Genomic DNA, 15,455 nt, shown 5'->3' on the forward strand with positions numbered 1-15,455 from the left:
TGGAAATTTTCCTTGTCACCTCGAGTCAGGTCTTCTGCAAACACATCCTGGGGGCCGCTCTGTGTCAGATGACCGTGGTGTCACCTTACTCCAATAATCACAGAGACAGACATACAACTACCATCAGGAACAAGAAGTCAGCAGAACATGTGGCCCAGGAAGCCTCTCTGGTCCCAACCTTGTCATCAACCCAAACATCCCAAGCCTGCCACTCCTCATCACCCCACTTCTCCAGCCCCGCCTGGTCCTCGCTGACCTCAAGTCCACACTTTCTCCCTCCATAGTCTCTCTGTCCCCCTTGAGCTCCTGAAGTCTACTCTTTGTGATGTTTTATGCAAAATACAAATCAGCAGTTGGGAGGCTGAGGTAAGGGGGTTGCAAACTTGAAGCTAGCCTGGGAAACAGCAAAGCACTGTCCAAATAAATTTTCAAGGGGCGAGGATATAGCTTGGTGATAGGGTTTTTTGCCTTGAAAGGTGGTTTCAACCAACAGTACTACCACAACATACACACACCCCAGGAGATGGTCACCTCCAGCCACTACCACCACCCCCACGCCACTCTGCTGGGAAGTTACACCTACATCACAGAACAACATCCGATGTGCCAGGCCTCCACCCAAGCCTGGGTCCTTCAGCTGGCCCCCGTCACCAGCAACACCCCAGTCCCCCTCCGGGCCTTTGCTCTCCTGGGCCCTCTGCCGGGACTCCTTTGCTCCCACATCTTCAAAAAGCCTGCTATAGTTGAGCGTGATAGTGTATTCCTTTCAACCCAGTACTGTAGGAGGCTGAGGCAGGAGGATAGTGTGGAAGCCCTGAGTTCCAGTCTTATCACTGACAGAAAATAAAAAAAATTCTGCTGCTCTTTGGGATTCAGATGCCACTGGTCCCCAAGAAACCAGCAACACTGGGGCTTCTTAGAAAGAGAACTATGGCAGGGAAGACAGCTCATGACAAGAAGAGCTTTGAACTCCTGACCTTTGTGCTGCTTGAATTGCACATCCTGTGCTATTCAAACAAATCAGTAACTCCATCAAAACCAGCTCCTTGGAGAAGCCTTTCTAGGAAGCAGCTTCCCAAGTTCCTTCCTCTCTTTGTGCTGAGATTTCTCCGATGCTTCTCTTGTGCCAGCTCTGTGGTTGCCCTGGTTTTTTTATGTTGATTTTTTGGGAGAAGTTGTCATTTGAGTTTATTGTCTATCGCTTCATGAGGACAGGATTTCACTCATCTTGTCACCTAGCACAAAGAAAGGTCTAAGATATGTTTATTAAATAAGGAAAGAGGGGAGGAGAGGGGCTGGGGGCATAGCTCTGTGGTAGAGGGCTCCCACAGTGTGTGTAAGGCCCTGGGTTCCATCTCCAGCACCCCGGCCCCCAAAAAAAACAAAGGCGGGGCACACAGCAGTAATCCCACGATGCAGAGGCAGAAGGATGGCACATTCACAGCCAGCCAGGACTGCACAGTGAGAACCTGCCCCAGAAAAGAGTGGAGGGAGGGCCAGGGAGGTAGTTCAGCGGATTAAGTGCCTGCTTCGGCAATTGCAGAAACCAGAGTTTGATCTCTGGTCCCACATGCTGCACAGGTCCCACCCCACCCTTGGGGCATGCTGAGCTGGCGACAGAGTCCGGGTGTGGTGGCGCATGCCTATAATCCCAGTGCTGGGGAGGCTGAAAACAGGAGGATCACCATGAGTCTGATCTGCATAGTAAGACCCTATACCACATACAAAAATGGAAAAAAAAAGAGAGGGGAGGAGGAAGAGAAAGAAGAAAGGGAAGAGGGGAGTAAGAGGAGGAGGAGGAGAGAAAAGAGGAAGAGGAGGGGATGGTGCTGAGTGGATCAGTGAGAAGCAAGGGTGGGAGGGATGGGCTTTGGCCCCTCAGAGTGAGGACAGAAGGGGGCAGCTGGGATGAGAGTACAGGTACAATGCAGCCAGCTGGGCCTCTGCAGAGTCTGAGACTACTCAGCAATCACGGGGGACTTGCCCACGTCATCCCAGGGGACAGAGTCCAGGTCCAAATCAAGATTCAGCAGAACACACTGAGCGCAACTGTGTCCTGGCTCGTGAGGTACAGACTTGAGTACGCACATTTCCTCCACACTTGACTGCTGAAGCCAAGGCACAGAGAGGCCGATCGCTCCTGGCCTCACACAGGTCATACTCAGACCCCAGAGGGAGCTCTGAGTGCAAACCCTGACCCCTTCTGGCGCTTTGGGCAAAGCCAGGAAATTGCCAAAGCCCCAGAAAATCTGGGTTCTCTCAACTCCAAAGTAAAAGAGAGCAAAAGAGCCCGGCTTGCAAAGGGGCTGTGAGAAAAAAGTGATAAAAAATAATTATAGGCTTGGTACATGATAATACATGATAAAAATAATTATAGGGCTCTGGGCAAACAGCCCAAGCTATAGAGATACTAATGATAGCAGAAATTTATGGCCCTGAGGCTGGGGTGATAGGAACTGGGGTCACAGGGAAATCACAGGCAGAATATTCCCAGCAGCCCTTTCGCGCGGAGACGCCTGAGTGTCTCCTCCGCCACCAGCCAGGCAGTGATTAGAGGCGCTGGCAGAAGGCTGCTCCCCCAGTGCGAAGGACCACACTATTCTCCTACCTGGTTGGGTCCTGAGCTCTGGCCATTGCCTTTGCAAATACTGTACAGCGACTGAGTTCATTCTTTCACTGTCAGAGTCCTAAGGAAGCAGGGAGCAGAAGGTGATAGGGGGCAAGGGTGGCCCGAAGAGACAATGACTTAATGCTTCTGTCTCCAGTAGACACTGACTGAGGGGCACTCCGTAACTGGGACAGCAGGGATTCGCCCAAGGTCATTGAGGGCCCTGGGCTGGGGAGAAGTCAGGGCTGGCCCTGGGTCCCCAGCTCCAAGGATGGCAGTCTCACCACCACCCCCACCAAGTCTAGGAGGAGCCCCCATGCCCTCTGTGAACTCTCACCCTCCCTGCAGTGTTCCCGGAGTATCCTTCAGCATGGGAGCCCCGCTGAGAATCCTGGGGTTCTTTTCATAAAACTGGAACCGGCTCATCACAAAACCTCAAACAGAGTAACACACAGAACACTGCAAAATATCGAAATGTTCCCCCTCCCCGAGCTGACTTGGACACTAGCACCCAGCAAGTATCCACCTAACCATTTTCACATCATAATATTTGTGAAATAGAATTCCATTAAAAAAAAGTCTTTTTAGCGTAAAGGAACCATACACCCTACATGTGCTATTTTCATCAATAATACCTAACTGATGGAGTGTTTGCAAAAATGAAATGGGGAAAAGCTTGTGACTCTTCTAGCACGCTTTGGGATCTCATAGTGAAAACGCAACAAGTAGAAGGCCTTGCTAAATGTGACCTCCGCGTTCCTGCTACCCTCGCGACCTCCTGGGTCAACCTACGGCCGGTTGATTGGAGCGCCCTCAAGCGCCAATTTTTGTCATAGCATCTCCGTGACTGTAAACAGCAGCCTAGCCAAGCTTGGCGTCTCAATTCCAAAGGGCAATGCTTTGCTTTGCTTTTGCTTCGGGACTACAGAAACGAGTACTAAATTCCACATCACACTAATGGGTCTCAAGTCTAACTCAAGCCTTGCCCTGATAGCGCCTTGATAGCGTCTGCACCCCACGGAGTCCAGCGCAGTCCTGGCTGCAGCTGACCTTGCTTCCCAGGTCCTGCCGTCCGAACGCTGGAAAGGGGCATCCCTGTGCGGCTTACACGTCCACCTTAGCAGTCACTGAAGCTGATGTCCAGCCACCACCCTCTGTGTGCCTGGCACCATGCTAAAGCAGAGAAGTCCATTCTTTGTCTTATGATCTTTAAAACGCCTGTGGTTCCAACCCAGACTGCTATACCCTGCAAAACTCTCTTTCAAGATTAATGGAGAAGTGAAATACTTCCATAACAAACAACTGAAGAATTTCATAACGACAAAGTCAACGCTACACAGACTACTAAAAGATATTCTAGAGAAGGATCAAAATGACCGCAACTCCCTGAAGGAGAACAGAAAGAACCCACCAAGTAGGGCAAACAGTTAAACACAGGAGAAAAAGAGGTATACAACAGCAGGTAAATAACATGTCAAACTTAAGTCAGTACATCTCAATTATAACCAATGTAAACGGACTCAGTTCACCAATTAAAAGAAATAGACTGACAGAGTGGATTAGGAAGCAAAATCCAACAATATGCTGTACAAGACTTCATCTATCAATTGATTGGTTTATTTTCAAAGTTTTGTCCTGCTGGTAATTTCAATAGTTCTATGATTTGTGCCTCAGGAACACAATTGTTTTCAATGAATCATAAATAATACTTTATCCTGGCTTTATGAGCTATTGACTTAGAAATAAATTTTCTGCAAGATTAGAATTCAGTGTAGATGGGGCCAAAGTCCTTATCAATTTCAATGTGGGGAAATTAGAGAAATCATGTACTTAAAAAAAAAGGTATTCTATACTATATATCTTAGTATTTGGAATACATCTATGAAATAAACATGTGTATACAGTTCTCAAATTCTATAATTATTTTAAAGAAAAAGTCATTTAAATCACATTTCCATTGTTAAATGATAAATTCTCTTCTAACTCTAGAGAAGTATATAAGAAAACTAAAAAATCTTATTGGCAAATATCACTTTTTGTGTTATGTTCTAGATATTTCTTTAAAATGTGTACTTAATTGATAGATCTTCATTTGGCCTCTGATCTGCTTCTTGAATTTGATTTTTTTCTTTTCTTTCTTTTTTTTCTTTCTTTTTTTTTTTTTTTTTGTATTAATGTTTAGGCTTGGATCTTAGTTACGTGGCTTTTACTGTTTTTCTTTTTCTTTTTCTTTTTTTTGGAGGAACCAGGGATTGAACTCAGGCCCTTGCGCTTGCCAGGGAAGCACTTATTCCACTGAGCCATCTCCTCGGCCCCTGCTTTTACTGTTTTTAATGTGAAAATATGTACTCTTGTACTTATCATTCTTCTGTTTGCAACACTGCTGAGATTCAAAATTTCATACTTCTTTTTATTTGTTAAGTCCTAAAATCCTATGAGTAGGTTTCAGACCACTGTTCTTGATCCTTCATTTTGTTTTTTAATTCAATGAGACTTTTGGATGTGGTCTGAATAGTGCATGACACTATTTACTGCTCTCTATGTCTTCAATTGTATGAAAGTTATAAACATAATATATTTTTTATTTTATATAAAAAATAAAAATTAAATTAAAAAGACAAGAGACAAAAAATATAAGATAAAATAAAATGCCTTGTGGCACACATGGTTTGTGCTGTCCCTACCCCACCCCTATAAGCCTCAGGCATCTTTCCATCTCAATAAATAGAGCTGGGCGGGTAGGTACTTGATTCAAAGGCTGAGAAAGTTAAACCGTCAGCAGCGTGGGCCCAGGTGAAGATCAATAATAGTTAACGTTTATTGAGTGCTTTATTATACACCAGGCCCTACACTAATTGTTTACCTAGAACTAGTTCACATTTGACCCTGTAGGCAATTCTTAGGAGGCTCTGTCATTATTATTCAGAAGAGGAACCTGAAGCTCAAAGAGGCAAAGGGAACCTGGCCCAGTTCAGACAGAGTGCGATTGTCCCACCAAGATTCAAACCCAGACCCTCTGACGCTGGGCCCTCAGCAGCATGTTTGGAGCACACTATGGAGGAAGACCTAGGGAAGGCGTTCCACGTGGGACAGGATCCGCTGACAAGGCGCAAGAGGGTGGTGGGCTCCGAGGGCCTGGGGGCCCAGATGCCTTCTGGGCAGGAAGGGTTCTGGAGGTGGTGCCGCTGGCACTGAGGCTGTGCTCCAGGCGACAGAGGAGGCTTGCAACCTTCTTACATCTCACTTCCCCGCCCTCGGCTCACCCCTTACCCTGAAAACCACTATTTGATTCTCTATTTCCATGTGTTCTTTTTATTATTATTCTTTTTTTAATGTATTTAGTACAGGGTCTACAGGGTCTCACTACGTAGATCGGACTCACAGTGATTCTCCTGCTTTCAGCCTCCCACATGCTGGAATTACAGGCGTGCGCCACCAAGCCCAGTCTCAATTGCCATCCCAGCGTGCCCCAGGGGCAGGGCCGGTACCACAAGCCAGGAATGGAATCCCGGCCACTGCGCTCTGCCTAAGCAGGTGCTTTAGTCCACTGAGCTATTTGGCCGGCCCTTTATTATTATTCTCATATGTGTAAGTGAATTGCAATATTTTTGTCTTTCTGTGTCTGGCTTCTTTCTTTTTATTTATTTATTTTTCCATAATTTTATTGTGGCTTCTTTCACTTAGAGTCTATTTATGTTGTGGCAAATGACAAGATTCTCTCTCTCTCTCTCTCTCTCTCTCGCTCTCACTCTCTTGCTCTCTCTCTCTCTCTTCTTTCAGCTTTTAGACAAAGTCTTGTTCTATATCCACGGCTGGCTTCAAACTCTTGATGCTCCTGCCTCAGTGTCCCAATTGCTTAGATTACAGGTGTGCCCCTGATGTCTTTTCTTTTTATTTTTTTATTATTTTTTTTAAAATTTTATTTATTTATTTGTGTGTGTGTGTGTGTGTGTGGCCAGCTCAGCCCACCAGGGGGCGGGGCTGGCTGGCATGTGGTGCTGGGGGATTGAACCGAGGTCCCTTTGCTTTGCTAAGCTTGTTCTAAGTAGGTGCTTTAGACCACTGAGCCATCTCACCAGCCCCTGTCTTTTCTTTTTAAAGGCTGAGTAATATCCCACTGCACGTACATGCTTCGGTTGCTTCAGCCACGCATCTGTCCACAGACACTTCAGTCGCTTCCATGCCTTGGACATGTTGAATAAGGCTGCAGGGAACTAGAGAGGGCACGTTGGCAGGTTTTACGTGAGATACACATGAGCGCAAATCTTAAATGTGCCTCTTTCTAGTTTCCTTTCCCTAAACTGAATTCCAGAGATTAACTGTTATACTGTTATACAAAAACTATGTTTTTTTTTGTTGTTGTTGTTTGTTTGGGTTTTTTTGGTGGTGAGTCCAGAGCTTTCTCACTGAGCTATAGCCCCAGCCCTATTTTGTATTTGGAGGCAGAAAAGTCATCTTTGCTAGGTCGCCCAGGCTAGCCAGGAACGTCCTCTCCTCCTACCTCAGCCTCCCAAAGGCTGGGATGACAGATGCACATTGCCACACCTGGCACCACATGTTTATTTATTTTATTTTATTTTATTTCCATAATTTTATTGAGAAACAAATAGCAATGAGACAATTTCAAACCAAATTGGTAGGACAGTTCAATAATTAACACATTGCATACATTCTTCCTAGTGGTTAATTGCTATACAAGATGCGGACTTGAGATCCTATTTACAAACACCATTAGAACAAATCCCTCTATTCTTTAAGAGAATGTAAGTATATATCTATCCTAACCACTTTGAATACACAGATACAAAATGGACATTCATCTGTATCCCCTTTTTTGTTAAGTTCCATCATTTAAATATTATAGGTGTGTGAACTCAGCAAAACATTCTAAAAGAGTTCAGTAGTCCATAATAGTATTGGGTCTTCCTCTTGACTGGCAATGTCAGAAATTGTTGACCTGAGTCCCCTACCCACATGTTTAAATTGCATAATTTGATGAGTTTTGACTTATATCTGCACTGCTGGAAGTGAGAACTCAAGGTGACCAGTGTGTCTACCACCCCAATAGTTTCCCTGAGCCTTTTCTACCCCACCCCACCCCACCCCAGACAGCCATGGCCGCTCTCAATGATTTCCTGTCACTACTGATGACTTTACATCTTCCATACTTTCATAGACATAGAATTGTTCAATTTTGCTGTCCTGGTCTAGGTCTTTCCCTCCTCCTAATTACCTTGAGATTCATCTGCTTTGTCACATATCTATAGTTAATTTCATTTATTTAGTTATTCGGTACAGGGTCTCCTTGGACTTGTACTGATCTTCTTGTCTCAGCCTCCCCAGTGCTAAGATTACAGGCGTGTGCCACCATGCCCGATTTTGGTGGCTGGTACAGCACACCCAGGGTTCTGGGGCTGTCATAGCATGGCCAGGGATCGAACTTGGATCGTTGTGCTTTCCAGGCAGGCACTTAGGCCACTGAGCTATCTCCCTGGCCTCTGTTTTCTTGCTAAGTAGTATTTATATAGATGCAAATGCTGCCTGACTTACTGTGTTTTGTTTTGTGATCTTTTGACTTCACCCATGCAGCCACTCCTTTTCATTTTCATGTGGACTAGATCTTCAAAAAATTATATAAGATATTGAACACATTATAAAATAGTTCCCGTGTTAGGGGATTTTGCTTGACTGTAGGCTAATCTGGTCTCAGCATGTTTAAATTAGGCTAAACTAAGGTGTGCTCTTTTTCGTACTGGGAATCGAACTCAGGACCTTGCACTTGCTAGGCAGGTGCTCATGTTTTGACTTATATTTTCAACATATGATTGGATTACTGGGACATAAGCCATTGGGGAGTCTAAAAGGATCTGTATGTCCAGTTTTTGGATCCATTTCCTTCCACTGCCCCGTTTTTGCCTATTACAACTAAAGCTTCTGAAAAACATTCATGTACATAACATCAAGTGGATAAATACTTTCATTACTCTTGGGTAAATACCTAGGCATATAATTGCTGGGTCATATAAGTGTATGTTTAACTTTTTAAGAAACTGTAAATTATTTTCCGAAGTAATTGTACCAATTGCCTTCCCGCCAGCCAAGTCCCTAGGGTCGGTCTTTTGGAAGGCAGCCATTCCGGGCGCACCTGGTGTTTAAACCTGTGCATGCAGCAGAGCACCTCTCGAACTTCCTGAGCCTCAGTTTTGTTGTGTGAAAAATGGAGACAATCATATCAGTTTTACAAGGTAGTGAAGTCAGTGAGCTTGCCCATGTGTAGCATGCTGTATAGGCACCACAGCATAGTAGGTATTTTGTAAAAGGTGGCTGTTTTATCACAGTTGAACCCCAGGAACCTCATGAAAGCACAACCTACCTTTGGGCATTCTCAACTATCTAGTAAAAAGTTGCTTCCTCTGCTTGGAAGGTGGTGCTGGTAACCAGCAGGAGCAAGACGGGTGGCATTGGTTGTGCCAAGCGCTGTGGTAAATTCTTGTGTGTGTTGAATCACTGTCAACAGTTATAAGCCGGATGGTTGTTTATTTTATTTGTGTATGTATTTAGTCTTTTTGAAACAGGATCTTGCTATGTAGTTCAGTCTGGCCTTGAGTTCCCTTTGCAGCCCAGGCTGGTCTTGAACTCACAACCACCCTCCTGCCCCAGCCTCTCGAGTGCCAGGATTACAGGCATGCGCTGCCGCACCCAGCTCTGGGTGGTTATTCTTCTGTGTTACAACTGGGAAGAGTGGCCCAAGTTGTAGCCAAGGTCACACAGCAGTTAAGTGATGGTGCTGGAACTGACTCTGCCTGTTTCATTTGGGGTCCAGAAGGCTCGCTGAGGGAGTGACTGGGTCAAAGCTAGTGCAGGGACCCAACCAGAAAAGTATCTCCTGATGCTCTGTGTTAATTTTAGTTCCTGAGGGACAGAGTTTTCAACAAGGACTTGGTGTGTATGTGACTTAGGAAGAGAGACAATAGACACCAACAGTTGACCTCTCCCTGGGTGAGTATGCTGGCCCCGTAGAGGACTGGAGAAGTTCTCAGAGGCATCCCCACTTCCTGCATGCCTAATGAACCAAATGCTAGGACATTCTGGAACATTCATTAACTAGATCGGTTGTGAGGAATTCTCCTACTCGCTGCCACCAGTACGTCGAAAAACCTGACCTATGACATAATCGAAGCACTCTTCTAGAGCCAGGTACGTAGCTCAGTGGTACAGCACTTTACTACCATCATGAGACCTTGGGGTCCATTCCCACTGAAAAAATAAGAAATAAAAAAAAGTCAAGTTGCATACAAGGCACGCCTTTACTTCTTTACTTTTGTCTCCTAATGTCCTTTTCAAAATGTATCCAGTAGAGAAATATTTTCCCTGCCAATGAATGGAAACTTGTCCCATTACACTTCTGCTTACTCTCACCAAACAATTTGGTTGAAAACATAAGCTCAGTTGAGAAATTAGAGGGGCTGGGGAGATAGCTCAGAGATCTAAGCACCTACCTGGCAAGTGCAAGGGTCTGGGTTCAATCTCCAGTACCACATGCTGTGCCAGCCCCAGAACCCCAGGCATGTGGTGCCAGCTACCAAAACCAGGCGTGGTGGTGTACACCTGTAATCCCAGGGCTGGGGAGGCTGAGATAAGAGGGTCACTAGGAGTCTGAGATGTGTACTGAGACCCTTTCCCAATAATTAAAAAAAAAAAGAAAGAAAGAAATTAGAATGTCCAGTTAAGCTGCTAACCAAAACTCTCAACTTGATTGGGTTTAAACCTTCTTTGTATCCCCGGCTGGGGTCTGCTGGGGCAGGCAGTGGGGTGGCCTCCTCTCTGCTCCTCCTTCCTGCCCCAACAAGTGGAGCCTGGGGTCTTGATGGAGAGGAGAAGACAGCAAGGGTCTCACTGCCACCAACTTGGCTGCTTTGGATTCTCAGGCATTTAAAGGTGCCCTTTGGGCTGGAGAGATGGCTCAGTGGTCTAAAGCACCTACTTGAAACAAGCTTGGCAAAGCACAGGGACCTCGGTTCAATCCCCCAGCACCACATGCCAGCCAGCCCCGCCCCCTGGTGGGCTGAGCTGGCCACACACACACACAATAAATAAATGTAATAAATAAAAAAAAAATTAAAAAAAAAATAAATAAAGGTGCCCTTTATGTTATGGGACAGTGTAGTGGATGCCGCAGAGGTGGCTGTCCCCACAGGGCCTCTCGTACTTGCCCTTGGGGGACGCACCTCTCCTCCTGGGATCCCTTGCAATTCTTCCCTTAACCCTTAGGAATCCAAACCCCAGCGTCTTGCTGCTGCCTCCCCGCCCCACTCTGGGAGGCCCAGGCCCAGGCTGACCGCCTGCAGGTGCCCTCTGCGCACAGACGGTCCATGGGAAACTCTCAAGCATCCTTTCCCGAAAAGCCCAGGGTGCAGGCTGAGCCTGGCACATCCACACTTTGGCTCCTTTACCCATGTGGCCATGCTGCCCACATCTCTCAGCCCCTACATGTTCCCGCCTCATCAGATCCTGGAGTCCCACACGGGAGTCACACTCTTAACTTCTCCAAATAACACAGGGAAAGCCCCATCCCCCCATTCCACCCTGGCTAGGAGAGGTCCACCAAAGAATCCTTGGCTCCCCTGAACCACAGGTGGCCTATGAATAAAAATGGGGGTAAATCTGGGCATGGGGCACTCACCTGTAATCCCAGCACTCAGGAGGCTGATGCAGGAGTGCTTTGAGTTCAAGACCAGCCTGGCTATCTAGTGAGTTCAAAGTCAACCTAAGCTGTGTAGTGATTCCATGTCTCAAGAAGACAAACAGACAAACAAAATAAGGGGGGGTAAAGCCTGGCACAGTGGGCACTTGTGATTCCACATATTCAAGAGGCTGGGTTAGAAGTATTGAAAGTTCAAGGCCAGCCTGGCCCACGTGGCAAGAACTTATCTCAATTTTTAAAAAATTAATATATAGCTATAGCTATAGATGGATGTATATATTTGGGGATTTAGTTCAGTAGTAGAGTGCTTGCCTGGTGTGTATAAGCCTTTGGTTTTAATCTTCACACAGAAAAAAAAAAAAAAAAAAGGAAGGGAAACAAGAAATGTAGAGCTAGGGCTGGGGAGATGGCTCAGTGGAATAAGCGCTTCCCTGGCAAGCACAAGGGCCTGAGTTCAATCCCCGGTTCTGCCAAAAAAAAAAAAAAAGAAAGAAAAAAAGAAATGTAGAGTTTTGGGGCTGGGGCGTGGTGGCACAGCCCTGTAATCCCAGCATTTGGGAGATTGAGGCAGGAGGATTGTTGTGAATTTGAGACCAGCCTGGGCTACAAAGTGAGCTCAAGTCCAGCCTGAATTGCATAGAGAGACCCTGTCTCCAAAAGAAAAAGAACTGTAGGGCTTTGGAATGCTCATGATCAAAACTGCAGTTGTGGACCAGGGAGATGGCTCAGTAGAATAAGCACTTGCCTGGCAAGTGCAAGGGCCTGAGTTCAATCCCCGGTTCTGCAAAAAACAAAACAAAACAAAAACAAAAAAACTACAGTTGTGAGCTGTGGACTGTATTCTTGGAAAATTACATATAACTGCTGTCACAGCAGAGTTATTATTAGCAGTGTTCAAGCCGGTCCACCTCCTTGGGCCGAGGTGCTCCCGTACCTTGGGTGGGGATGATGACACTCACCTTCGGGGGTAGCTGGGCGATAGAGAGACCCAGTAAAGGTACACACCGAGCCTGACACCCTAGGTTCCTCAATCTCGGACCTGCAATTTTTTCTCTGCGTGATCATTTAGAATGGCCTCACCCCAGATAGCTCAGGGGACTAAAGTGCCTGCTGAGGCAGAGCGCAGCGGCCGGGTTTGATCCTTGGCATACCATGCTGTGCCAGCCCCACCCTCAGGGCACACTGAGGCTGGGCGTGGTGGCACATACCTGCAATCCCAGTGCTTAGGAGGCTGGACATAGGAGAATCTCTATGAGTCAGATCTATATAGCGAGACCCTGTAGACCCTGTAGATCCCATACTAAGTACATTAAAAAAAAAAAATGGCTTTCCCCTCTTGAATGCTTTCTCATCTGTCAAATGGTACTCAGAAGAGCCCCCACTGTGCATCTCTGTGGAGTTTGTCCAGTGAATACTTGTAAAGTGCCAGAGGTGTTAGGATCTCGGTGCAGACTGGGTATTACTGATACAACAAAAGGTGGAGTGAGATCCTAGGCTGGTACTGATGGAGCTGAGGGTGTGGGATCTCCGCTCCCCACCATCCCTCTCTGTTTCAGGCCCTGTTTTGGAAAAGCTTCAGCAGGCTGGGATCCAGCGCCCCTGGGAACAAAGAGGACGTCCTGTCCTTCCAAGTGGCTGTGCTTACTCACGTTGGGAAATCAATGAATGACCACAAAAACACAGCTGACCTCTTAACTCTTGTGGGAAATCCAACCCCAGACACATCTTCACCTCTGTGCTGCGAGTCGGTTGGCTGTCTTCTAGGTCCTGGATCTGGTAAAAGACTGGCACACTGAGAAACGAGTGTCTCTGGCCCCTTACAGCGCCCCAGGCCTGTGGGTCACAAGTTTCACATAGCCCTCAGACCAGCGTCAGGCGACTGTGGCCCTTGCCAATCTTCTCCCAGCCACACCAGGCTCCGGACCACTGGTTGGGCAACCCATGACCTCAGACTGGGTCAGATCCACCTGGTAAGGACAGCTTGAGATGACAGAACATCTTGTTCTTTAGAATCCCAAGATGGTGAGCCCTCCCCCCCTGCACTGCCATTTACTTATTTTGTAACTTTGGACAAGTTCCTTCACCTCTCTGAGTTCCAGGTGTCCCCAGCACACTGACTAAGGAGGGTCCACACCTCCAGGGGCTGTCATGAGCCTCAGGTACCCAGGGTCAACACACAACACCCACACAGGCAGTCGTTTGATAAGGGGCAATTATTGTTATGAACAGAGGCACCAGGCAGCAGATGAAAAGCAGTGTGTGAGGTCCTGGGTTCAATTCCCAGCACCAAGCAAAGGAAAGCCAAATACAGAGGAGAAAAGCATGGCTGGAGTCACACTGCCTAGGTGAGAGCCAGCCTCCCCACCACCTGCTGTGGGGCTAAGGGTAACCTCTCGCTGAGCCTTGGTTTTAGCCTTGTGAAGAGGGAATAATTCCGACAGGCTTGTAAGGATTCAGTTAGGCTCATTACACTTGCAACAGCACCTGGTCCACAGTAATCACACGATAACCATGAACCATTTTTTTCTTTTCTTTTTTTTATGAGCACGTGTTCACAGTGCAGGGTGACTACATGCACTGTGCGGGGTTGGCACATGCGCACAACACCGCGTAATTCTATTCACGTCCCCTTGCCGCCCTCCACCTCTTGGACCTCTTCCCATTTACAAAAGATCCATCTAGCTTCCTCTTTCCTGTCATTAACCGTTTCTGGTCAGCCACACAACTAAGTGATGTTAGTCATGGCGCAGTTACTGAGGAATCTCCCAGGGAAGGGGTCTCAATGGGGCCCCCAGAGCACTCACACACAGTGAGCACCTACTGTGTGCCTGATGCTACCAACACCACACAACCGTAAACACGTGGGTGTGCGTGTACAGAGGCACGGCACACAAGTGAGGCAGTTGCTTTCATTTGCATTCTCTTTTGAACATTTATATTATAAAACAAGACAGATGCAGAAAGCCACACAAATTAAATTTGTAACTTAATGAATTATTTCAAGGTAAATACCCATTTCCAGCTTCTCTGGGAGCTGCTCCAAGCACCCCTCCCTGTCACAGCCCTTTCCCCAAAAGTAAATATGAACTGGCTTTTAAAAAAAATTTTTTTTTTATTTTAGGGAAGGGTCTATGAGGTGTTCAGGGTCTCACTATTAGATTGGACTCATAGTGATCTGCCTGTTTACAGCCTCCCAAGAGCTGGGATTACAGGTGTGCACCACCATGCCCAGTCCCAATTGCTGTCTCAGCATGCCCCAGGGGCAGGGCTGACACAGCAGGCTCAGGGATTGAACCCCCAGGCCCTGCGCCTACTTGAAGGTGCGTTAATCCACTGAGCTATTTGGCCAACACTGAACTGGTCTTTTATACCAACTGTTTCTTTGCATTTTTAGGGTGTAGTCATCTGTGTGCATCCTAGATTTTATAGTTTAGTCTTGGTGTCTTCTTCTCCTTCTTCTTCTCCTTCTCCTTCTTTCTAAGACAGGGTCTCACTACCCAGTTCAGGCTGGCCTTGTGCTCACTTTTGTAGCCCCCAGGCTGATCTCAAACTCATAGCAATCCTTCTGTCTCAACCTCCTGAGTGCTGGAATTACAAGTGTGCATCACCATGTCCAGTTTAGGGGCCAGCATGATGCACCCAGTGCACCCAGGGTTCCAGGGCCAGCACTACATGCAAGTCTGGGGATTGAACTCTAGACCTTGTGCTTGCCAGGTAGGTGGTTTCTGTCTCTGACCTATCTCCCCAGTCATATGCTTTAGTCTTGTTGGTTCTTTTTTCAGTGCTAAAGATTAAACCCAGGAACTCTGCACACTAGTCAAGTACGTCACTGCTGAGCTACACCATGAGCCCCAGCCCCCAGCATTGTCCATTTTTAAAACACTTGGCATGTCCTCCCCCCGCCCCCGCCCGCGCTGTGCCTCGGCCCCCTGCACTCGGGTGCGAGTGGAGCTGCAGGCGCGCAGGCCGAGACTGCGGACCCGCGACCGAGCGTCCAAGGCGGTGAACTCTTCAAGTCTGCAGAAAAAAATGACCTCCAATAAAACTACATTGCAAAAAATGGGAAAGAAACAAAATGGAAAAAGTAAAAAAGTTGAGGAAGCAGAACCTGAAGAGTTTGTGGTAGAGAAAGTACTGGACCGA

This window comes from Octodon degus, unplaced genomic scaffold (assembly GCF_000260255.1).
Source record: "Octodon degus isolate 3935 unplaced genomic scaffold, OctDeg1.0 scaffold00037, whole genome shotgun sequence".
Lineage (NCBI taxonomy): Eukaryota > Metazoa > Chordata > Mammalia > Rodentia > Octodontidae > Octodon > Octodon degus.